The 24,388-nt window shown below is 39.1% G+C and overlaps 1 protein-coding gene across 5 annotated transcripts in view; it reads left to right on the forward strand.

Moving 5' to 3' along the window:
- NELL1 (neural EGFL like 1) overlaps positions 1-24,388 on the forward strand; it is a 361,894-nt gene that overhangs the window by 210,892 nt on the left and 126,614 nt on the right. The gene's annotated exons all lie outside the window — the stretch shown is intronic.

Raw genomic sequence — 24,388 nt, forward strand, 5'->3', positions numbered from 1 at the left:
TTCTTTCTTAGTTCTATTGTAATTTTGGAAAAACCTGGAACACAATAGAAATTGTACTGGGGGGGGGGGGCGACATGATCCTGATGAAGCATCAAACTAGGAGCTGCTGTTGTTCACCACTATGTTTTTCACAATGGGTTGTTTCACCTCTCTTGGGAGCTTTGCCCTTCAAACAGGAACTTGCACACAAAAAACAAGTACCACAAAAATCCAGTGCAGCACTAAGACACAATTACAAAATGTCAAGCAAAGACCACCTTGCTCATCCTTGGTCCAGCGGACTCCGTTTCATTTCTGTATCAATCTAAGGATGCTCAGAAACATGTACTTGGAACAACAGTACAGTAATTGAAACTCAAGAATCAATAATGGTTAAAAAATCATTAGGCTTGCCTCAGTCAATACACCGTCCATGAAATATTCAGCCCACACACATAAACAAAAATGAAATTATAAGCAATACACTTCAATTCATAAAAAGTTTTGAAATATGTTTTCATTAAAAATAGAACTACAATATGAAAACACTAAGTACCCTGTATATACCACATATTGTATCTTCCTATGAGTGCTGTTCCAGAACCCCTTGAAGTAGAAGCAAAGGCATTCACTAAATTCAACAGGTACCATAGTAAATCTGCAGCATACAATAAAAATGCGGGGGGGGGGTTCTTGTGGTGTGGGAAAAGAATGCCTTTAGATTAACAATTCTTGTGTTCCAGAACTGTATGACTTTTAAACTCTACTGAAATTAAACCAGGCATAGGCAAACTCAGCCCTCCAGATATTTTGGGACTACAACTCCCATCATCCCTAGCTAACAGGACCAGTGGTCAGGGATGATGGGAGTTGTAGTTTCAAAACATCTGGAGGGCCGAGTTTGCCTATGCCTGGTTTATACAGTATCTTGCTTTCTTGAGACATCTAGCAAGACAATCCATTTTCCTTGCATAGTTCCAGGAAAGACTTGGAAGGTTCACCCATCACTACGAATCAAGCGGAAAGTCTTGCTATGGGGAAGAAAGCCTCTCTAGTCATTCTGCTAATTGTGCAAACCTCACATAATATGTAGCTACTTTCCCTAGACTAATCAAAATCCATGGAGTGATAAACCAATTTATATCTAATCAATTTCACAACTTTTTTCTTAAGGAATTACATGAATAAACTGTAGCTATGCACTCAAATGAAGTTTCTGCTTGGGCAAAACTTCCAACTAATTTTGAGTAATGATCAACAGAATCAACAGAATTTTGACCAGACAAGTCAAATTTCACAGTGGAATTTCACAAATGGTAGATCAGAAAGCACAAACATACACCATTAATGTCAGCTGTACAATAGTATCTGAACTGAAACACCACACAGAGCCTACTAGATATTATAACTAGTTAGAAGTGCTACCAGACTCTCTGAAAACCATACAGTTTTTTTGTTCAGGGCATGGATAAAAAAGGAGGCAAACATTTAAAGCACCCGCCCTGTGGAACACCCTCCCACCAGATGTCAAAGAGAAAACCAACTACCAGACTTTTACGAGACATCTGAAAGCAGTCCTGTTTAGGAAAGCTTTTAATGTTTGTTTGATTATTGTATTTTAATGTTTTGTTGGAAGCCACTCAGAGTGGCTGGGGAAACCCAGCCAGATGGGCGGGGTATAAATAATCACTCTATCTCACCATCTCACGAGGTGGCCAAAGTATTGAAGCCTCAGCTTCAGGATCTGTCCTTCCAGTGGGCACTCAGGGCTGATTTCCTTAAGAACAGATAGGTTTGATCTTCTTGCAGTCCATGGGACTCTCAAGAGTCTTCTCCAGCACCATAATTCAAAAGCATCATAATTCAAAAGCATGGTGCTCTTTTTTTTAAAATAAGAATTTATTGAAAAAGCATGGTACTCTTACAAACTCTTTAAAAGATCAAGAAGCCATGGAAAATCAGGCACTTCCTCCTGATGCCAGGAACCTTTGCATCATTGGCTGTCTTAATCTGAAAATTGCAATGGTAATCCAGATTGGAAGCATTAGATTTTTTTAAAATGTTCTATCATCTAGGTTGGTACTGTTCTGACTTCACACTTTGCAAAATAAGGTCTCTGATGCTGCTGTGCCAATAACTCCCAAATTTACCTGCCTGTGAAGATTTGTCCATATTGATGTACAATTTTAATTTAACAAGAAGAAGAAGAAGAAGAAGAAGAAGAAGAAGAAGAAGAAGAGTTTGGATTTGATATCCTGCTTTATCACTACTCGAAGGAGTCTCAAAGCGGCTCACATTCTCCTTTCCCTTCCTCCCCCACAACAAACACTCTGTGAGGTGAGTGGGGCTGAGAGACTTCAAAGAAGTGTGACTAGCAACAACAATATCACAGTGAATATAGATTTTTAAAAATAGTTTAGGTACGTTTATTGTTTAGACATCAGTCTCAAAGTAAAATGTTTTGAAAATGCAAAGTCACTCAGTTCACTTTAAACGCAGAAGGGCTTTAACGAACAGACGTGCTTGCTTGGGGCCCATCCAACTGCTTTAGGCAAGAAACAGGAAGAGGGATCCTGTCATGTTATAGGTACCCTGTCTGTAGTTTTGGAACAGGAGACTTTTATGCCTCCTAGCACTGCTTGAGGATATAAGCTAATCATGAAGTGCGTTCAACTAGAAAGAAACTTTATAATTCCTAATCATGCATTTTAGAAGATTTTTGGCCTTAATCCACATTCCCAAAGTTTGTCACAAAATGGAACAACTCATAGCTTAGGACACATATCTGTTGCCACCCCTGGCTTGCGAGATACTCCACTGTCTATCTTTCCAGTAAAAAGTATTTATTTCTAATTTTTTGACATACCGGTACTTATAAGGTGAGGGATGTTGCTATCTCCTCTTGAAGGTTAAGTACTGTATTGGAAATACTGAAATACACAGGAACCTCTGTTGAGGTCTGAAATACTACATGCGTGTTCAATATGCATACAAAAAAAAAAAAAACCCTATGTCCCTAAACCTTCCTCCTTAGGACACTGAGGAGCAGCACCCATAGCTGCCACAAGGATGAAAATTTTGCCAACCACTGAGAAATTGCAGAAGTGCTTTAAGTGTCGTCACAGCCCCTCTGGAATTTTTTTTATGTTGCCTTAACTAAAATTAGGGTGAATGCAGGATAGATACTTATTGCCATAATCATCCCATCCATAAATAAATCAGAATGAATGCTCAATAAAGACTGGGCATCGACTAACAACTATGTAAACGTTCTGCAAGCAATTCAGGATAAATGCTGAATACATTAGTTTTCTGGGGAAGTCTAAAAACGTTTGATACTCTGTGAGCTTTTGCATTTGACTTTTCTTCTTTAGAATGAGTGCTCTGATGTATTTATTAAGTTAGATTTAGCATTCTAAACGACCAAATAGGTGATTATTGATATCATGTGCAAACAACTCAGATCTAAAAATCAACATATTGTAACTATAAAATATGGAACTTGTAATTATTAAATCATGAAGCATTACCCAAAATATCCATACAGTGAGAGAGAGGGGAGTTTCATTGAAATCTGGGTGAGACTCCAATCTCCCTATCCTGTAGTGCGTCATTATATCATGTGTACAGAGTTTGTTTGTGAGAGGAGACAAGACCAATTAAAACATGATATTGGAAACAAGTTATGTAGGTTTAACTGGATGGTACCATGCATCTGAGGCTCCAATACTTTGGCCACCTCATGAGAAAAGAAGACTCCCTGGAAAAGACCCTGATGTTGGGAAAGATTGAGAGCACAAGGAGAAGGGTCACGACGGAGGACGAGATGGTTGGACAGTGTTCTTGAAGCTACTAACATGAGTTTGACCAAATTGTGGGATGCAATGGAAGACAGGAGTGCCTGGCGTGCTCTGATCCATGGGGTCATGAAGTGTTGGACATGACTAAACGACTAAACAACAACAACAACTGCGGATCACTTCACATTTTGTGGTGCCAGCAGAAGAAATGTGGGCTGCAGAAGTTGATGTACCAGTACAATATTTGCTGGGGAACCTTCCCCACCAGTATTGCCATGTTGTTCTTTGGGAGGCAAAGTCTAGCAGATGCATATACTAAAAGAGTACAGTAAAAAATAATAATTCAGGAGTAATTACTGAGTTGGAATGGAAACAGGTTTATTCCTGGAGCTGTAAGAGGGACCCATTTCCTTTGTATCGGCTAGGTGCTGGATCAATGACTATAGGTCAGAAGCCTGAGCTAGAGGGGAGGAATCGCTTACATTTTAATGACTTATCTACAGTATTCACATATATTTGCTTTATAGGATTTGCAAATTGTTTAGACCCCTGTTTTAGCTTCAAGTGGTAAAGCTAAAGGTAAAGGTAAAGGGACCCCTGGCCATTAGGTCCAGTCATGGACGACTCTGAGGTTGCGGCACTCATCTCGCTTTACTGGCTGAGGGAGCCGGCGTGCAGCTTCCGGGTCATGTGGCCAGCATGACTAAGCCGCTTCTGGCGAACCAGAGCAGCACACGGAAATGGCGTTTACCTTCCCACCGGAGCAGTGCCTATTTATCTACTCGCACTTTGACATGCGTTCGAACTGCTAGGTTGGCAGGAGCAGGGACCGAGCAACAGGAGCTCACCCCGTCGCGGGGATTCAAACTGCCGACCTTCTGATCGGCAAGCCCTAGGCTCTGTGGTTTAACCCACAGCTCCATCCGCGTCCCTTCAAGGGGTAAAGTGGTATATAAATAAGTAAATAATGCAATATGACATCAAACTTCATATGTTGTGACATGTCTTCAGCTGCTGTGTTGGAAAGACTTACATGGTTCTCTAGGCTTTTCCCACACAGCATCCATAGTCCTGCCGTGCACAGTAGCTGGGGTAGAAGGGAGCGATTAAGATTCCTGCACCAACCTCTTCACCAATGTACTTGGACCGACGTGAGGGAGGGAGATGAAATAGAGATTTTAGCCGGATGTCTCCTTGCCCTCCTTGTACACAGGTTCTTATCTACAAGATATAACACAGAGAATCTGCACTCTGGCCTTCAGTACATTACAGCTGAACTCTTGAACTTGGTGACACTGAATAGTAATTTGTAAGATTGCATATATCTCTCCAAGACTGACTTGAGACTGCACAGATAAACTTTGGGGAGTGAAGAATAGCTCACTGGCAGAGGTCCCAAATTCAATCCCTGGCACTTTAAGTTAAAAGGTGTGTTAGCAAGTTTAGTGGGGTGCAGCTGCTGCCGCTGCTTCATGAGAATGGCTGCTTTTCATAGTAGAACAAAGCAGTCAGACCTGGAGCAAGGCAACGTCTAATGAATTCATATATAATTTGAATATGCACCTTGGGCCCAATTTGATAGAAGACACATAGGGATAGGCATTGTGTGAGCTTTGGTTTTTGCCTTTTCTGCAGAGTGGCGTCACTGAATTGTGGCAAGTTTTCTCATAGATTTTAGTACATAGATTTTGTAGGGGTTAGATTATTATTATTTATTTAAGAAATCACTTTTCCTCTTAGTGGATAATGTACTTTGCTTGTTCTTGCCTCTTCTTCAGTCATCTGTTGAATTGCTCAGGAAAGAAAGAGTAGACAAGGCTGGAATTTTAATGTACAAATCAAGCAGTGCCAAAAATAATCTTTTAAAAATCCTTTAAAGTCATCCAATAGCCAAATCGAGTACAATACTTAGCTTTAGTCCTCTGTAGCACATAATATTATACAGGGGTGTATTTTACCACATATATTTGTCACCTGCTTACTCAGTCCTGAACTAACTTACCATTTTGATGCTCTAAGTCTGATAGAAATCCAAAGTTCTAAAAAAAACCTGGAAGTTGTGAAGTGTTGAAGGAGGAGAGGAGGGGGTAGAGTTTTTTCACCTTAGTATTTATTTTCTAACCTAGAAATAAAAAATAATAATTTCCATGAATAATGCCTAATCCAATTTCTTAATGGATTAGTGTATTTTGTTAATGTCATGTATGTGACTATGCAAAAGGCAACAATATTTTAAGTGCATTTACATTGTCACAGATGTTTGTTAGCAATCTTGTCACAATACAAGTTTTCATTATCTATTGCACACAGCAGAAAAAAATTACTGAACACTGAAATAACAAATGCGTTTTATTGAGTTTTCAAAGAACATTTGTTTTTAAAGGAATATCAGACAAATTTCGTATATGCTTTAAGAATCCGAATCATTTAGCCATTGGCTTTCCGCAAATATATATATATATATATATGACTAGATCTACTTAGCTGTTTTGATTATTTCTAATTGTATTTCCTTATTTATGTCCTTCAGCCATATGAAAACATTAGATCATATTAAAACAATATACAGGCAATAAGACAAGAAAACTAATTCAGCAGCAGTTTTGCAGATAATACGTTAACTTAAAGCAACACATCCATTAAAATAAGGGGGGGGTGGGAGAGAAGAAGAGCACTTATACTATGCCATCTTCACTTGTCATCTAAACTAGAGAAAGGCTGCTTACCCAGTTGTCAGTGGGCGGCAGTTGTGGCTCTTTGCATTGGGTTCCAAGACCCCTATAAGGTGGCTGGCAGTTAGGAAATTCTCAGGCTAGCTGCGTGGTGCACTGGGAGTTCCTGCCAGCCACCAATTTGAACTCTGGCCAATCCAGCCAGGCCTGGGGGCAGGACCTGGGAGCAGAGCAGAGTCAGCAGCCTTCACTCTGGTCCACTCCCAACCCTTAAAAGCTGCCTGTGACTATCATCAGCACCACTTTTGGCTGGGGATAAAAACCCTCCTATCCCCCCTTCAGTTAGTTGTGCTTCAGGATTCTGATATGCTAACCTTTATTCCCTCTCTAGGGCTCTGTATTCATGGTCTTTGCTGTGGTTTTCTAATGGTTGCCGTGTTCGGAGCTGGGAAGGAATTTTATGCAAACAGATTGGCCCCATTTGCAGGTTTTGTCTTCCCTATATCAGTAGTCACAACTTTGGCAGTTGTGTCTTAAATAAAGAGGAGGTACTCATGTATTGGAAAAGTGCTGTGGGTGCCAGCAGAAAATGAGTGCCAGAAGTAAGGAAAGAAGGGTGCTGGTTCTTCGTACCATTGAGTACAAAAATAGCTGTAATTATAAGTAAATCATATTTATGATATCCCATATTTTGTGGGTTAATGACAGTCTTCCAAATTTGTGTAAACAGGGAAAGTCACAAAAAGTAAACGTTACATATGATAGCTGTTTGGTTTCTTGTTAATGTTCAGATAATTGATCATCACTGATATGTTGTGCAAGTTGACTTCCCTCTAAGGTTTATATGTATGCATTACACATTTCTAGCTGTGATTTAGGTAAAAATATGTATGTATGTTTGTTTTAGAATGCATCCTAAATCAAAAGATTTAAAATAAAAAATGTGGGCTACCTGTAAAGTGATGATCTTTTATAGGCATTTGATTTACTGTAATTTATATGTTTGTCCCCCACTTCTCTTTTTTATTGAAATTTGCACAACAGTGTGGTGCAGGTCTATTCTTTTAGAGCTGTAGACCATGGCTTTTGCATGGCTGTGACAGCTCTGAGAAATGATTAAATCCAAGGGCACTGAAATAGCAGGATGAGACAATAGGATTATAGAAAAGTCACCTGTTGAAGCCCAAAGTCAAGTGTTTTAAGAAAAACAAATATCAGTGAAATTTGAAATACAAGTTTAATCCTGCATCACAGGGCAGGCAGAAGGATTGTATTGAGATTTTCAAGAGGTCAAGCCTGAAAAATCTAATTTGTTTCCTCTCTGATGTAGTAGGAAAGGTTACCCAACCCTATGTGTCAAATCTGAGGGAAATGTAAGTAAAGCCTTGCTTTACCCATGGCTCTAATGAATAATACTGTTGCAAGCTCACTTTTCCATAATTCAAGGTCACAACATGGCACTCAAGAACTTTTCCAATATCATATTGATGAGGTCTCAACCAATTAAACAGCATCAATTAAAATTTAAAATCTATCAATCCTATACTGCAAATGAAATAACAGCCAACTCATTAACTTCTTGGAGCATTCTGTAACAAAGCAGTATTTTCTTCAGAGCCAGCAAAGATGCATATTTAGATACATAGCTGATGACACATCTCTTTATCCTGGCTTTTGATATTATTTTATTATTTATTATTATGATATCTGAGACAAGTGCTTTAAGGGCCCACACTTTTTCTGTGATTGTACTCTTTTCTGTATTTTAAATTGTTATAACCAACCCTGAGACCTATTGGTGAATGGTAGGTTGTTGTTGTTGTTGTTGTTGTTGTTGTTGTTGTTGTTTTATGATCAATCAGCTGGAGGCTGAATTCTGTAGCCTTCAAGCAGCTATGGAAAGGACTCTGCTCTGTCCTATAGTTGTTTTTATTGTGCTAAACTGCTAAATTGATAATTATGCTGCTGAAGAACTGGACAAAGTCAATAACATTGCAAAAACAAATGTTGCCTTGCTCTTTAGCAGAAAACTTAAGCTCATTGCACTGTGCCCCCCCCCCCGATGAACTCATGGGACTAAGCTGTTTGAAATTATATTTTATATTTGATCTGTTGCAATGAGACTGTACTTAATAAATCACCAATCTACACCATTAGATTAACTATAATAAATTTGATTGGGGACTAAAAATTATTATTACCCTGTGTGGGGTTTACTTTTACACAGAAGGAAAGACACCAATTAATTTGCTGACAAAATTAATGTCCAGATTGCAATGAAAGTTGCACTCCTTGGCTATTTAAAACCAGTGAAGTCAATACCTAACTGTGTGTAGAATTGTACCAAAAGCTACAATCAGTTTTTGAGTACTGCAGAATGTGTCGTTGCAAACTGCATGGTGTTTGCTTGTGTTTGTAGATAGATAAATCTATAGTTATAAAATTAAGGGAGCATGGGCCTGGGGAGGCCCAAGCCACTTCCCGCTTGGGGTACACACAAATGATGTGTTCTACTATCAGTTGTTGAGGGTTTTGCATTTAGGACCATGTTTTGAAACCCATATGCAATGAAGAGGGGCCAGATCTGTGGGACATTTTCATGTCCCTGTGGCCTGTGTGATCTGATACTTGTATGCTTGATCAGTAGACAGACCCTTTATGACATTTTAGTAAGTGACGTAAGATGCTCTCCAATTGAGAGTTTGATGAATGAAGGATCAGTTTCAAGTTCTGCAGCAGTGTATTGCCAATTTTACTACCTGTTAGATTTTCCCATCAAGTGTCACAGGGGTAACAGCAGTAGGAAAGCAGTAGGAAAATATGTGTGACAGCTGAGAGGGGGGAAATGACGCTTCATTTCCATTGTGTATGTTTCTTTAACATATGGAGACAGAATTAGCTGCCTGCTTTCCTTACTCTTTGTCAGTAGAACTTCCCGTGTAAGTTTATTCTCTTATCTCTGGAGTTAATCCTTTTACTAGACTTAAAATGTCTAGTAATGTCTTGCACTCTCTGTAATCCACCTGTTGTAGATCAATACATTTTAATAATCAAGACCTCTAACATCATTTACTGCACTCATTTTAAGCATTAAAAGGCTTAATCAGTGGTTACCACTTACATGTAACAAGGAACATTTAGCAATCTTTGCTTTGTGCTGTTAATAGTGCAGTATATCATTTTGTGATATCTGATATTATGCAAAAAGAGTAGAAAATGCCTTCTGGATTCTGTTCTTTATTTAAAGTACCTTTGTCACATATCTTATTCATCTACTTTTAGAATCCTAAACAATCATAATCTTTTGAAATCTCTTTACCCGTTTGTTCAGTGAAAACAAATGAGACCATCACAAGCAGCCAGTTAAGCAGATACATGAATATTGCAGTAATGTTCAAGCCATAATCATTTTTTTCTGATTTTCATTCCGCACAGCTGAGAAAATTGATAATTGCTGCTATTTGTACAAATCCTTCCCATTGTGTGTGTTGATATAGTTTCAATAGGACACAGTGCTGCATTTCAGATGTTCTTCATTTTAATCACTTAACACGGAAATATGATTCTTAACATAGCTTTTTTAAAAAGAAGCGGCATCTGATTATAGGCAGAACACTGGGAATTTTTAAAATAAATTAGCTTGGACACTGTAGGCTTGATTTAAATCAATATTTCAGAAAACATTTCAGGAAGAAAGTGAGAGCATTGAACCAATAGAGGGCTACTAGTGATGGTAATAACTGCAACTGTTTACAGTTGGGACAAACGTGAGATGTTGGATATTTCATAGGCTTACCCCAGTGAATAATTCAGGTTTCTCTTCATCCCTTGCATTACACCATGATACGACTTTAAAGCTATGGTTTTCCCAGTAGTAATGTATGGAAGTGAGAGCTGGACCATAAAGAAGGCTGATCGCCGAAGAATTGATGCTTTTGAATTATAGTGCTGGAGGAGACTCTTGAGAGTCCCATGGACTGCAAGAAGATCAAACCTATCCATTCTTAAGGAAATCAGCTCTGAGTGCTCACTGGAAGGACAGATCCTGAAGCTGAGGCTCCAATACTTTGACCACCTCATGAGAAGAGAAGACTCCCTAGAAAAGACCCTGATGTTGGGAAAGATGGAGGGCACAAGGAGAAGGGGACGACAGAGGACGAGGTGGTTGGACAGTGTCCTCGAAGCTACCAACATGAGTCTGACCAAACTGCGGGAGGCAGTGGAAGACAGGAGTGCCTGGCGTGCTCTGGTCCATGGGGTCACGAAGAGTCAGACACGACTGAATGACTAAACAACAACAAAGCTCATATATCATACTTGGGCAAGATAGCTGAGTAGATTGTGACTGTTCAGCTGCAGGCACTTTTGGATTAAATGGATTGTTATTATTTGCCCCAATTTCAGTCCAGTTTCACATTTTGGGACCAAAATGACCTTCAGGATTATCTTTTCCACAGGATAGATGGGGAATGTAAACTTTTTAATTCTCCAGGGTCTCTGGATGGTTTTCAGTTCCATGGATTATGGTATCCTTAAGTTCTGCCTGGCAGGGATAGGAACTGGATAATATAACATTTTGGTAGTTTTGTTTCTGTCAAAAAGCTTGCAGAAGGTGATGCTGAGGAGAAATGTTCTACCCCACAGGAATTTTATTAACAACTTTCTTAGCAGGCGTCTTCTTAATTTGCTTTAGCCATTCTTGGTTTGTTGCCTAGAATTATACATCACAGGGGAAAACCGCTAAACTCTGCCTGTATAACATTCAACACAATTCCTTTACATTTCACATACTGTTTCCTCTTTGAATTACCTCTGTTGCATTCTGAAATTTCTCCTTCCCTGTCCCAATTGATTTGCTTATGGGAGAGCCTTTTATTTCAGCATAATAGCATTAGTTCAGCAACATCTGCTGGCTGCAAAGCCACAAATATTCCTTTTCACACAAGTGGTTATTGAGAGAAAGACTGACCTGCAGCAAGGGTGGCTAATCTGTGGCCCTCCAGATGTTATTGGGCTACAACTCCAAGCATCCCTGATGGCTGGGACGGATGATAGTTATAATTCATATTCCAAGCTTTGTGAAAGAAACAAAAATGGTTGCATTTCCAACTTCATGAGAACCACAAAGAGGGAACTACTATACATGCTAATCAGCAGCCCTTCTAAGGTGTTCTGTTCCTAAATCATGTTAGGCTGATCGTTGTCTATAGTCATTCTCACAACTCTATTAGGAATTTGTACACTGCATTTTGGTTTAAATCTTTTGAGCTGGTTGCTGGTTTTCAATTAATTTTAAGGATTTTTATTCCATATAAGTCTATATTTTTATAGATATATTCTGTAGCCTAATTTTTTATCCCTTGCTTGTCAGTCATTAATCACTAAGAATGCGCAAGCAAGGGGTCAAAATTGAGGCTTCCCAAAGTTGACTGCAACAGGGTCATTTATTATCATTTTATTTTCATTGTTAATATAATGCCAATATTTATCTAAAATGTATAGGTATGAGTTTAGCATATTTTGTCTTGGAAAGAGATATTTAAATCACACTCTTCTCTGCAAGCCAGCTAGTTAGTAAATAAGGCAAGCTAGCTTGAGGATAACCTCCTTCTGTCAAATAACTTCAATGAGATAAAGGATGATCTTACCAAAGCAAATGTAAAAGAGAAGCTTGCAACCTATTGATATGCACCCATCCTCCCCCAGAGTAGTCCATCTGCATGCTCCAAAGCAATTATTGTTGTGGTATTTTTCTGCTAAAATGTGAGGAAGAGAAAAGACTATCTGAATCTTCAAAGTGAGTTCAGAAAATCAGAAGCTGTGACACTGCACATTGCTACATAGGTCAGCATTCAGTCTCCTGTACCCACCAAGAACTAAAGGAATTGTATTCATCAAAAGAAAAGAAGAGGCTGTGAAGATTTCTCTCTCTTTAATCACAGAAATCTGCAACATTAAATTCTTATTTCTCATTGCAACTGCAAGCTTCTAGCGTGAGGAAAAGCAAGTGCTTTGATGAAAATTATGTCAACCATATAGGACATTTACATAGTGAGCAGACTCAGATGGAATTGGTAAATCCCATGTATAAACAATTAAGTTCAGTTTTCAGGAAAGAGTTTGCTCCAATTACATCAGAACAGATGTTTCATGTTTCATTTTCTGTTGTATGAATAGACAACTAATAAAGAATTCAATACCGAAGTAAAAATGATAGTTGATAGCAGTCACAATGCTTTTATAAAATGTAAAGCGTCTCCTCGTAGATACTTGCATGAATAGCACTACCACAGGTACATGCACGGGACTCCCCCCACCATCTCTTGCTGTGTCCAATGTTACACCAAACAGAATAGTTTTGGTAAAGTGGCGGGCACACTTTAGGAAGGATGAGCAAAAAATGGACACCGTATGTGCCACTTTGTATCCTTGCCCACAATGTTTAGGAGTTTGATGGAAAACACAAGTCTGAAGACTTAGAGAGTTGGAAGGGACCCCAAGGATCATATAGTCCAGCCTCCTGCAATGCAGGAATATGTTGTAGCTGTCCTGTACGGAGATCGAACCGGCAACCTTGGCACGATCAGCACCACACTCTAACCAACAGGCAAGTTGTATTCCTTAAAATAAATTTGTATTTTTATCTTATGCGCTGTTTTTGCATAAAGGGAATAGAGCTTGGGTTTAGCTAGAACAAGTGTACATGTCTTTATGTAATTTCCAAGGAAGAGCACATAGAGGGCAAAAATAAGATGCATGACCGAGACCCTGTAGACATTTCAAAGTAAAGTACAAGAAGCTTAAGATGCTGCCAGGGAGAGGGCAGCAGCGAAGAGCAGTATAAAATGAATTACTTGAACTGAATAATGATAAGCTGAAAATAACTCAAGCTACAGCAGTTAAGATGAAGTGGAAAGGCTTAAAAGTAGAACAAATAAGACCATCGATATGTGGGCAATCCATATAGATGCTCCTATTCTAAGGCAAGTGTGGGGAGCCTTTGGCCTTCTAGATGTTGCTGAACTACAACTCCCCCAGCAAGCGTAGCCAATGACCAGGGATGAAAGAAGTTTATGTTCAACATCTGGAGAACCAAAGGCAGTACTTTGCTGCAGTAGTTGCCCCTGTGATCTTGTGCCCCTTTGTCCTCTGTTATTTGAATGCACTGCTAGCTAACAATAATACTGCTCTGTTTCATAAACCTATCCATTTTAAAATAAATAAGAACAACAAATATCTAAATGTATGATACTGTAGATAGGAAAATACATGGTTGATTGATGTTAAGCCTAAGAGGAAATTCATTTCTACTGAATTTATACTCTGAATGCATGAGGCCATGGGGAAGTGCTAAACCATATTACTATCCAAGAAAAATAAGAATTTAAGTGCAGGATTATGCAGGAAGACAGGAGTAGTAAGATAAGTGTCTTTTCAGCAAAGCACAGAGCTTAGGAGGGATAGAAGCAGTAACTTGAAATATCAAACAGAGAGCAACAACTGAAAACTGTGTTATACAAGTTCATCAGGCATTCAAGTCGGAAATCTTTTGGGAGCTTGGGTGGCGGTCATTTGATGACTGGGTGCAACATCAAAATATCTGAGTCACAAAGTTCTACCAAAAAATATTCTCAGCTGTAGGCAGAACAATAAACAATGGATACTCCAGTGTAAATAAAATGCTAATCTATGCAGAGAACAGCAAGGCAAAATATATAGGAGAAACGTGCAAAAACAGTGCATAAGATAAAATAAGATAAAAATAAAAATATATTTTAAGCAACACAACTTGCCTGTTCATTAGAGCATGGTGCTGATAATGCAAAGGTTGCAGGTTTGATCTCCGTATAGGACAGCTACAACATATTCTGCATTGCAGGGGGTGGGACTAGATGATCCTCAGGGTCCCTTCCAACTCTATAAGTCTATTATTCTAATAATTCTAAAGTTACACTGAAATACTAAAATCTAGGAACATGCGTATAGAATACAGTGCAGACATGGAAGGACTGGAGCAGACATCAGTAGAAATAAGGGAATCAAGATTAGGTAGAACTCAAAGACTAGGAAAAGGAACAAAATCAGGTTGCACTAAGTGGACATTTGCCTCTATAGCATATCATTAAGATGGACAAGTGCCTTCCAGTCTCTAACATCAGTGATTTTTGTGCTTTGAGGCATTGAATATTCAGGGAGGGATAGAATTCTGTGACAAGTTTTCCCCGGCAACCACGAACTGTGTAGTTTGCATGCACCTTAAGGTCCAGGTACCTTAGGAACTGCTATACTTCAGCAGTATGTTAAATACAAGAAGAGGTGTTGCTTATGTAGTAAGCAAAGTATGGAGCCACTGGGAAAATTTGGATACATATTTCTGCTTTCTTTAAATATGGACATTCCTCATGAGGTGGCAAGAATTTTAGGAAGCGACATTCTGAAGGAATGAAACTTTACTCCAAAATTCTAGAGATTTCATAGAAAAGGTCCCACCAAGTTTTGACATACAGCTATAGTGAACCAAAAGCAGCTTTTCCTGTGTAAATTGATGAGATGATCCACAAATAGTTTTACAGACACAGTTGTGCTCATTAGAGTTCCAGGGTTTGCTTCGTTTTACTGCATGATAGGTATGCGTAGTCTTTTTTTAAATCAATTTACTTTATCCATTAGCACATGAAAGATGAACATTATTCTGTCAGCTCTTGGTGTTACTCAGAATGAAGCATTGTTTGTCTTTGCAGATAAATATTCCAACAGTTTGTTTTCCCAAATTAAAATGCATTTGAGGGCGGTTTGCAAATTGCAGCTATATCTGCAGTACAGAATGCATGGATACCACCTCCATTTTGCATGTTTTTGACAGCAAAATTTTATCTGCTTTCTGCTAAGAAAAGAAAGGTCCGTTTAAAATGTGGTTAAATATGTCTTTCTTTCTATGGTTACCATTTCCAAATAGACAACACACATAGAATGGTGTGAGAAAACAGAAGTCTCAATATGTGTCATATAGCTTTGCAGTCAAAATAATAAAGGCTAGGTACATCAGTCAAAATGTGTGTGAGCAGAGGGAAAGGTGGGATTACTGTTTAGTAAGAAAAGAGACTTGAATATGCCCTCACTAATTCTATCAAATCCATATTCATATTTGGTTTAGTTTATGGTGTGCATAGCAACCCATATTATTGGTACATAAACCGAGTGCAAAAGTATTACTTCTCTATGCTGTCAAGCAGTAGTGGTTTGGGGAGAATCAGCATACCCTCCAACATTTCTATGATGGAAATAGGAATATCCCATTCCATAATGATAATTTTACTATTTATATCCCACACATCCTACTGAGTTGCCCTAGCCACTGTGGGCAGCTTCCAACATATATAAAAATATAATTAAACATTTTCTAAAAACTTCCCTATACAGGATTGCCTTCAGACGGCTCCAACATTTCTCCAATGAAAATAGGGACATTCTAAGGAAAAGTGGGACATTCCAGGATCAAATCAGAAACTGAGATGGCTTCTCTAAATCAGGGATGTCCCTGGAAAATAGGGACACTTGAAGGGTCTGCATCAGTGGTCTACGCATTTTTTTATGTACAGTATTGCATAGGGATACTTATTATAAAGGAATCAGAGGTTGCTTTGAAGTTTTAGGCAGCCTATTTTTCAGTTTGATTTTAAAAAAAAATGTGTACAGGGAAGCAACCTGCCTCTTCAGCAGTTGAAATTTAAAATATCTGGCAGTGACTACATTTCTTTTGTATTCATGCATATTTTTGGATCTTAGCTACACAAGACATATTCAGCAGTTCAAAAGACTTTTGAATGTACTCTTATTTGAATGCACTCAAATGTACTTTCTAAGGGTAACCACAAGTGTGATGAGAAAACATCCCCAAAACCCTAACCAGGCAATAGTAGTGCTTAGTACAGCAAACACAAATACATCCCCCCCCATCCTATTTTCTAGATTTTGCAGATGTGAGGACAGTTTTTTAGAGGCCGGGGAAGTCCTCCAAGTGCTGCAGAAGCAATTTAGCAAATCTGGCAATTTCACAGGTATTTCAATATATCTGTATTAAATAGAGCAAACAGAATGAGTAGATCAGAGAACTACTTGAAAACCTGAACAAGCAGTAGTTATGCTGTCCTTTGATCACACCTAGGTCATATTCAGACACGCAAGACAGCACCAACACTACCAGGATATGTAAAGACAATGAACTTCAACTTCTTCCCCTCTATCTTATGGCTGTGTAGGTGTGGATCCAAGATTTTATAAAATACTTGTCATTACTGTTCATTACTACTTCAGCTCCTTGGTGTTGGAGGCAGTCATAGGCTGCTTTTTCCTCTGCATGGCTCCAGTCAGAAGGTCAAAATTTAATTAACGATAATAAATGTATGGAGACTATCATCATGCTACAAATATATTCTAAAGAAAGAAATTCAAATAACTACTTGGAAAAAGAAATCTACTGAGTAATACATAACTAGTACTGCAAAATATAGGAATAGATGAAGTGGAGTCTGGGAATGCAAATTCAGCTAGGGCACTGACCTTTACTGATCTTTATAAAATAGTGCAGCAGCAGAAATCTCAGGGTACAGACCAATTTAAAATTTTGGCACACAGTAGGGAGGAAAGAAGGGATAGGTGCTACTCTACTGCATATTTAAAAGCCTGTACTGTGAAGTGCTGAGGCGAAAATAATTTAAGGTCACTAATGGAAATATTTTTAATGAGATAATTAGTTATGTTTACTTTGGTAAGATGTTGCTACTTCACATTTCTTTACATATCTAGCAGAATTCAAATAGGAATTTTTTTTTAAAAAAACCCACTTGTGTTTTTAAAGTTTTATTTCCAATCTGTGATTCATTTTGTATGAGCTTTCTAGATTGGAAAATGGAAAGAAATGTATATTCATTTGTCTAGGGGCAAAAATAGTACAAACAATTTATATTACACTGAATAATGAAATGGCATATTATGGAAATGTAAAAGTAAACATGCTTTTTGACATATTTTCAATCTTTCTTTAAAAATTAAATTTGAATTAGAATAGTTCTTAAACAAATTCAGTTGTGCCATCCCCTGAAGATGATGAAAAGGAACATTATTGGGAAATATAGACTGTAGTGATTATCTTTGAATATTAGCATTCTTACAGCCTGCAACAGAGATGGGAGACTTGTGGCCCTTCAGATGTTGGATTTCCATCAGCCTCAGCCAGCATGGCTAGTAACCAGAGTTGATGGGAAATGGGCAGGAATAGATTGACTTTCTGAGCTTTGGTGAACTCTAGATAGGATTATAGCAATGTGCTATATGTGGGACTGCCTTTGAAGCTGATTCAGAAAGTGTACCTGGTACAGAATTCAGCAGCTAGATTGATGACCTTGGCAAGGCAGCCTGGACATATAACACCAATTCTGGCCTGACTACCAGTGAGCGGCTACCAATTAGATTTGGTGCTCAATTCAAAGGGCTGGTTTTAAGGACTCAGGATCCCAATGCCTCAAGGACCACATCTCTCCACATGAATCAACTCAGAGCATGTGAGCCATCATCTGAGGCCTCCCTTCTTATGCTCTCACTACAGAAGTTCCAGAAGGTGGCGGCATGAGAACGGGCCTTTTCTGTGGTGCACCACCACTTGTGGAATGCTCTCCCCAGGGAATCATGTCTGGCACCACCTCTATCTATTTTAGGCAAAAAAAACCCAAACTTTGGCTTTTAAAATAATATATTTTTATTGATTTTCCAATGTCATTCCACTAACAGCCTCAGTATAACAATACCAATTTTATCCAATTAATACAATTATTAATACCAATTACTCAAATGTCAAATTATACAATTTAATTAAACTGGTCCCCTCACATGCTAGAGTTGAGTTCATTCTTCTGAAGCTATAATCTTGTGATTTCTGTTACAGGTGGGTAGCCGTGTTGGTCTGCCATAGTCAAAACAAAATAAAATAAAAAATTTCTTTCCAGTAGCACCTTAGAGACCAACTAAGTTTGTTCTTGGTATGAGCTTTCGTGTGCATGCGCACGAAAGCTCATACCAAGAACAAACTTAGTTGGTCTCTAAGGTGCTACTGGAAAGAATTTTTTATTTTTCTTGTGATTTCTATTCGTGTTGGTATAATGGGTAATTTATAAAGTTTCAAGTGAGGAACTTTAGCTGCAATCCTTATTCTTTCCTGTGTGTGACATTTCCCCCCGTAATGTTTTCCCATTCATATATGGTGTGGTAATCCTTTATCCCTGCAACTGTTGATGGTTCCCATCATGTCCCGGGAGAAGCTGTTATCAAACAGTTTCCAAAAGTCACTGCATTGGTTTGTCCCGTGCTTCGGCTTCCAGTAAACAAGCCGTCTTTGCCATTTTTCCAGCCTAGGCTTTTTTGCCCAGACTTTTGGACCTTAATTTGAAGGGTTTCAGGCATCTATGGCCTATTTTAGTGGGGCGGGATCTGTCTTTTATCTGTATAGATGTGCTTTTAGGTTTTTATGATTTCTTATTTATTAAACTTACTAGTTGCTTGTCATACAAAGCATCCCCAAGTGACTTAAGTTGAAAAGATGCATAAATACATTATACCATAGAACAGGCATGTCCAACAAGTAGATCGTGATCTACCGGTAGATCACTGGACATCTGTGGTAGATCACTGGAAGATCAGTGGTTCCCCCCAAAGAAGCTAAAAAACTTTGGCTCCCCTAAAAAAGCTCAACATCTTTGTCCTGCACCCCTAAAATGACCTGAACCACCAAAAATAGGGCTTTCCTTCCTAAAAAAAAAAAGCAGCTCAATGTCGCTTTCCTCTTCCCTAAAGAAGCTCAACAGCTTTTACGTGAACCCCCCAAAACAGGGCTTTCCTTCCTAAAAAAAAACTCAACAACTTTGACCTGAACCCCCGAAAAGGGGGTAGATCACTGCCAGTTTTTAACTCTGTGAGTAGATCGCAGTCTCTTGGAGGTTGGCCACCCCTGCCATAGAAGAATGGGGTAGGGGAATCATGCAACACAATAATATTCCATGCAACGTATTGGGGGGGGGGGGACTATAGCAGTACACAAAGAATAAACAAAAACAATACTCCCACATACTAACACCACTGATGCCCTTTCCCAAAACCATTCACATCAACCTGCTGTCATTTTTTAAAATCTGCCCAGCCCACCAAGAAGTCTGGCGTCAAGGCCAGCTGCTGTGGGTGTTTCTTCCAGGGATGTGGGTGGGGAACAGCAACAAAAGCAGGGCAGTAAATTGGTTTAAGTCATGGTTAGGCAAACTAAGGCCCGGGGGCCGGATCCGGCCCAATGTCCTTCTAAATCCAGCCTGTGGACGGTCCGGGAATCAGTGTTTTTACACGAGTAGAATACGTGCTTTTTATTTAAAATGCACCTCTGGGTTATTTGTGGGGCATAGGAATTCATTCATTTTCTTCCCCTTCAAAATATAGTCTGGCCCCCACAAGGTCTGAGGGACAGCGACTGGCCCCCTGCTGAAAAAGTTTGCTGACCCCTGGTTTAAGTTTTACTGACTCTGCAGTTGTCCTGGCTGTTCCTCTCCTGCTTCTGGTGGGGTGTGTGTTTTACTGACTCTGTTCATTTTAATTGGTCTTAATGTAAGTTTGCTTTTGTGGGTCACTTTTGTGAGGAGAATGACATACCGTATTGGCCTGAATATTAACCTCACTTCCTCCCCCCCAAATTCTGACTGTGAAAAGTTAAAGTGTGGCTTAAATGGGCTTTTACAATACCGCTGCTGAAACAGACATATGGTAAAATGGAACAGGTGTGAGTGCCTGCAGAATTTTAAGGGAGCGGCTTATATTCAGGCATTGTCTTTTCCCCCCTCCCTCCCTGAATTTTAAAGGTGCGGCTTATATTCAGGCCAATACAGTAGTAATAATGGAAGCAGTAGTGATAGCGATAATATAGAAGTCCCTTGTGTACCTTCTACTAGGGGCCACTTGATATTATGTTTCTTTCTCTTCCACATGCTCAATTGTATGCAGAATTGAATATGTAAATTTTCCCCCATTCTGAGTTCTTATCCTTGAACATGGATACCTCATTGTACATCTCAGTATTCAGATCTCTTATGAATATATGAATTAGTATAGAGCACAACAGAGTTCATTTGGTTATTTCCCTCCATTGTGAACAGTCAGTTTCTCTTTCCATGTATATCTACCCTCAATAAAAGCATTGTATCTCTTTCTGTTTGGCAAAGTTGATGGTAAGGTGAGCAAAAACCTTCCTGTTATCAAATGCTATAGCTGGAATTAAAGAAGCAGAGTGCAGTTCACCAGCTACTTGATAACTACTTTGCTACTTTGATCTCCTGTACTGTCTTCTATATGAAAAGATCAAAACACCTCTTTATTTGTAACTGTACATTCTTAAAATAATCTCCAAGGCTTTAATGTGAAAATTTGACTGCTATACAGACAATGGAATTAGAATGGATTGAAAATAGTTTCTTTAAATGTATCTAAACACACGGAAAATCAATAAATTGCATCATGCTCTGCCACAGCTATCATATTATCTTTGACAATAATCTCCAGCAATTTCTCATAAATAAACTTAATTAATGTAAATATTAGTTTCTCGTAGAGAAGCATTTAAGATTAGAATTTAAGCATGTATTAGTCATTATTTCAATGAGCTTCCATTTTTATGAATGGATGAACATCTGTTGTAAGTAAGAAAAGTTCACATATTTTGTGTGGTCTTTGACAGCTGCATCAAAACACAAAATGTGATGCTTTCAAAAATAAATGTGCAGTTCACAAATTACTATTCAGTTGTACCACCACCCTCCATGTAATTTTGCAATGTTTCTGCTGCTTCCTTTCACCTGCTTTGCTATGAGATTGTTCAGTGTCTTCTGGCCTTGACTGTGTCAGAGGCAAGGGGTGAATGAGCAGCAGGAATGGTGAAAGCTGTGTTATTGCACATTCAGGCCCCATGCTATGGTACTGAAGATGTTCCTCTTGTCTTTTTTCCATTGTCTTAAAGTGTCAGTACTCATTTTGGATTAAGAGAATCAGACAACCACAAGAGAAGTTTTTATAACTCTATCCAGCATGCTGTAGTGCTTGAGAGCGGTGGACTCGTAATCTGGTGAACTGGGTTTGCGTCTCCGCTCCTCCACATGCAGCTGCTGGGTGACCTTGGGCTAGTCACACTTCAGTGAAGTCTCTAAGCCCCACTCACCTCACAGAGTGTTTGTTGTGGGGGAGGAAGGGAAAGGAGAATGTTAGCCGCTTTGAGACTCCTTCGGGTAGTGATAAAGCGGGATATCAAATCCAAACTCCTCTTCTTCTTCTATCCTGCATTTGAGGCATACTACAGTGCCATGGCAGACACATGCATGTCACTGGCTCTCCAATCTTATCCCTTTAAGAATATAAAAAGAGGGTGTGAGAGCTTCACCTGTACAGAAGCTATTTGCACTGTGTTGACAGATGATAGAACTTCTTCAAGTTCCTCTTCATAAAAAGAGAAAAGAACTTTGGAGGGAAGCACGTGATGTTTTATATAGAGAGTTACAAGCTTGGTGGATCAGGGGAATGCTGTGGATGTAGTGTATCTTGATCTCAGCAAGGCTTTTGACAAAGTCCCCCATGATATTCTTGCAGAGAAGCTAGTAAAACGTCAGCTGGACAAGGTAACTGTTAGGTGGGTTTGTAGTTAGTTGACTGACTGAATCCAAAGAGTGCTCACTAATAGTTCCTTGTCATCCTGGAAAAATGTGACAAAAACTGGCCCATTGTTGTTCAACATCTTTATAAATGACTTGGATGATCTACTCATTCTGTCTGCAGATGACACCAAACTGGGAGGGGTAGCTAATGCCGCAGAAGACAGAATCAGGATTTAATATGACCTTAACAGATTGGATAACTGGACCAAAATTAACAAAATGAATTTCAATAGGGGCAAATGTAAGGTTCTATTCTAAGACAGCAATAACTAGCTGCATAAATCTAAACTAAGTACATGTGGAAAAGACCTAAGGATCTTAGTAGACTACAATCTTAACATGAGTCAACAGTGTGATGCAGCAGTGAAAAAAGAGAAACTAATGCTATTCTAGGCTGCATCAACAGAAGTAGCGTGTCCAGATCAAGGGAAGTAATAGTACCTCTCTATTCTGTCTTGGTCAAACTACACCTGAAGGAAATGTGTCTAGTTCTGGGCACCACAATTTAAAAAGCTGGAACATGTGCAGAGGAGGGCAACCAATATGATCAAAGGTCTGGAAACAAAGACTTATGGGGAACTGTTGAGGCAGCTGGGTATGTTTAGCATGGAAAAGAGAAGATTGAGAGGAGATATGATAGCCATCCAGGGCTGTCACCTGGATGATGGAGCAAGCTTGTTTTCTCCTGTTCTGGAGGGTAGGACCCAAAGCAGTGGCTTGGGTGATTTTTAAGCACAGGTTGAATGGCCATCTGTCATGGATGCTTAGCTGAGATTCCTGCGTTGTAGGGGATTGGGCTAGATCAGCCTCAGGGTCCCTTCCAACTCTACAATTCTATGATTCTAAGTTTGGTGCTAAGGTGTCCAGTGAAGTGTTCAGGTGAATCCCAAATTGCAGAATGCCTAAAGCGGGAGCTTGGCATTAAAAATGTGAAAATAAATACTGTTGTTATCTCAAAATATCCTCTTCCAAGTTTCCTATATCAATAGAGCAATAGTAATACAAACTTGGAAGAGATACCATTAGACATCTGCTTTACTACGTGCTGAAATTCTTACCTAGAGCATCCTTGGCAGATACATCTCCGGACTCTCTTTAATAATCTCTAGTGATAAAAGTTCCATAATTTCTCACAGCTGTTTGATCCTTAGTCCATCTGGCACATTGCAAACCTTGTTCCCTCACAGCCAGCCTGTTTGCATGCTGCTGGTGCTCAATTCAGTTGTGCCCTGCTTTTCTCACAATGACAATGGGGGAAAGTTCCATCTTCTTCATGACAAACATTTGATATATACAGTTTTAAACCTGTTCTACTAGCTCCACTTAATCTTCTTTCCCCAAGCTAAGAAAGCCTAGTCCATTCATTATTGTCCTTGTATAGCACATATTCCAAAATCTCTGCTGCTATTCTCTGGATCCTCACCATGCTGACAGCATTCACATAATAAATGGATATTCACATTCTAAATCAAAGTCGAAGCGATGTGATGCTCTAAAGGAAGCCTTCCCTTGTCTGAATAGCAAGTCAGTAATAACTATCTGTAGCTTGGAGATACAGTTGTTCTGCAGATGGACTTTGAAATGGTTGTAGCCATTATATGAACATTAGAGTTGATAAGTATGTGGCTTTTGGTAAGTCCTGTCCTCTTCTCATGGTTTCTTTTCAGCAGTGAACTAAGTAATCAATCAGAACTGTATATAGTCAGGGAAAACTGAATAACAGGGGAAATGGGGAACTTAGAAGAGATTCTCTCTGAAACCCATGTTGTAACTTTCTTCCAGATATAAATAAAACCATTGATCCATTCACTATTGTAAATGAAGGCCAGTGTGTTGTAGTGAATAGACTTTTGGGAGACTTGGTCACCACCACTCATTGACTTCTATTCCCTCCCTGCTTTACTCTCCCTTCCAAAGTTAATCCTTCTTCAGTTCAGATTGCTTGAAGCCAATAGGAAACATGTCTTCCTCTAGCCTGTCTAAGCAAATTGTCAGCTTGCTGGGAAGAGGAAGAGTTAACTTTTGATGGAGCAGGAAGAGAAACCTCCAACTTTCCGCTTGCCTTTCTGTCCTTTCAACTACATTTGCATTCTTTTTTTTTTACATGCCTGTCTATTGATCCTACCACCTCTAATTGCCTCTAGTCCCTGTATCTCAAAAGTAGGTAAATCTACCCACTTTTTTAAAGCATCCATCCTCTACAAAA

The sequence above is a fragment of the Lacerta agilis genome, chromosome 1 (genome assembly GCF_009819535.1).
Source record: "Lacerta agilis isolate rLacAgi1 chromosome 1, rLacAgi1.pri, whole genome shotgun sequence".
Lineage (NCBI taxonomy): Eukaryota > Metazoa > Chordata > Lepidosauria > Squamata > Lacertidae > Lacerta > Lacerta agilis.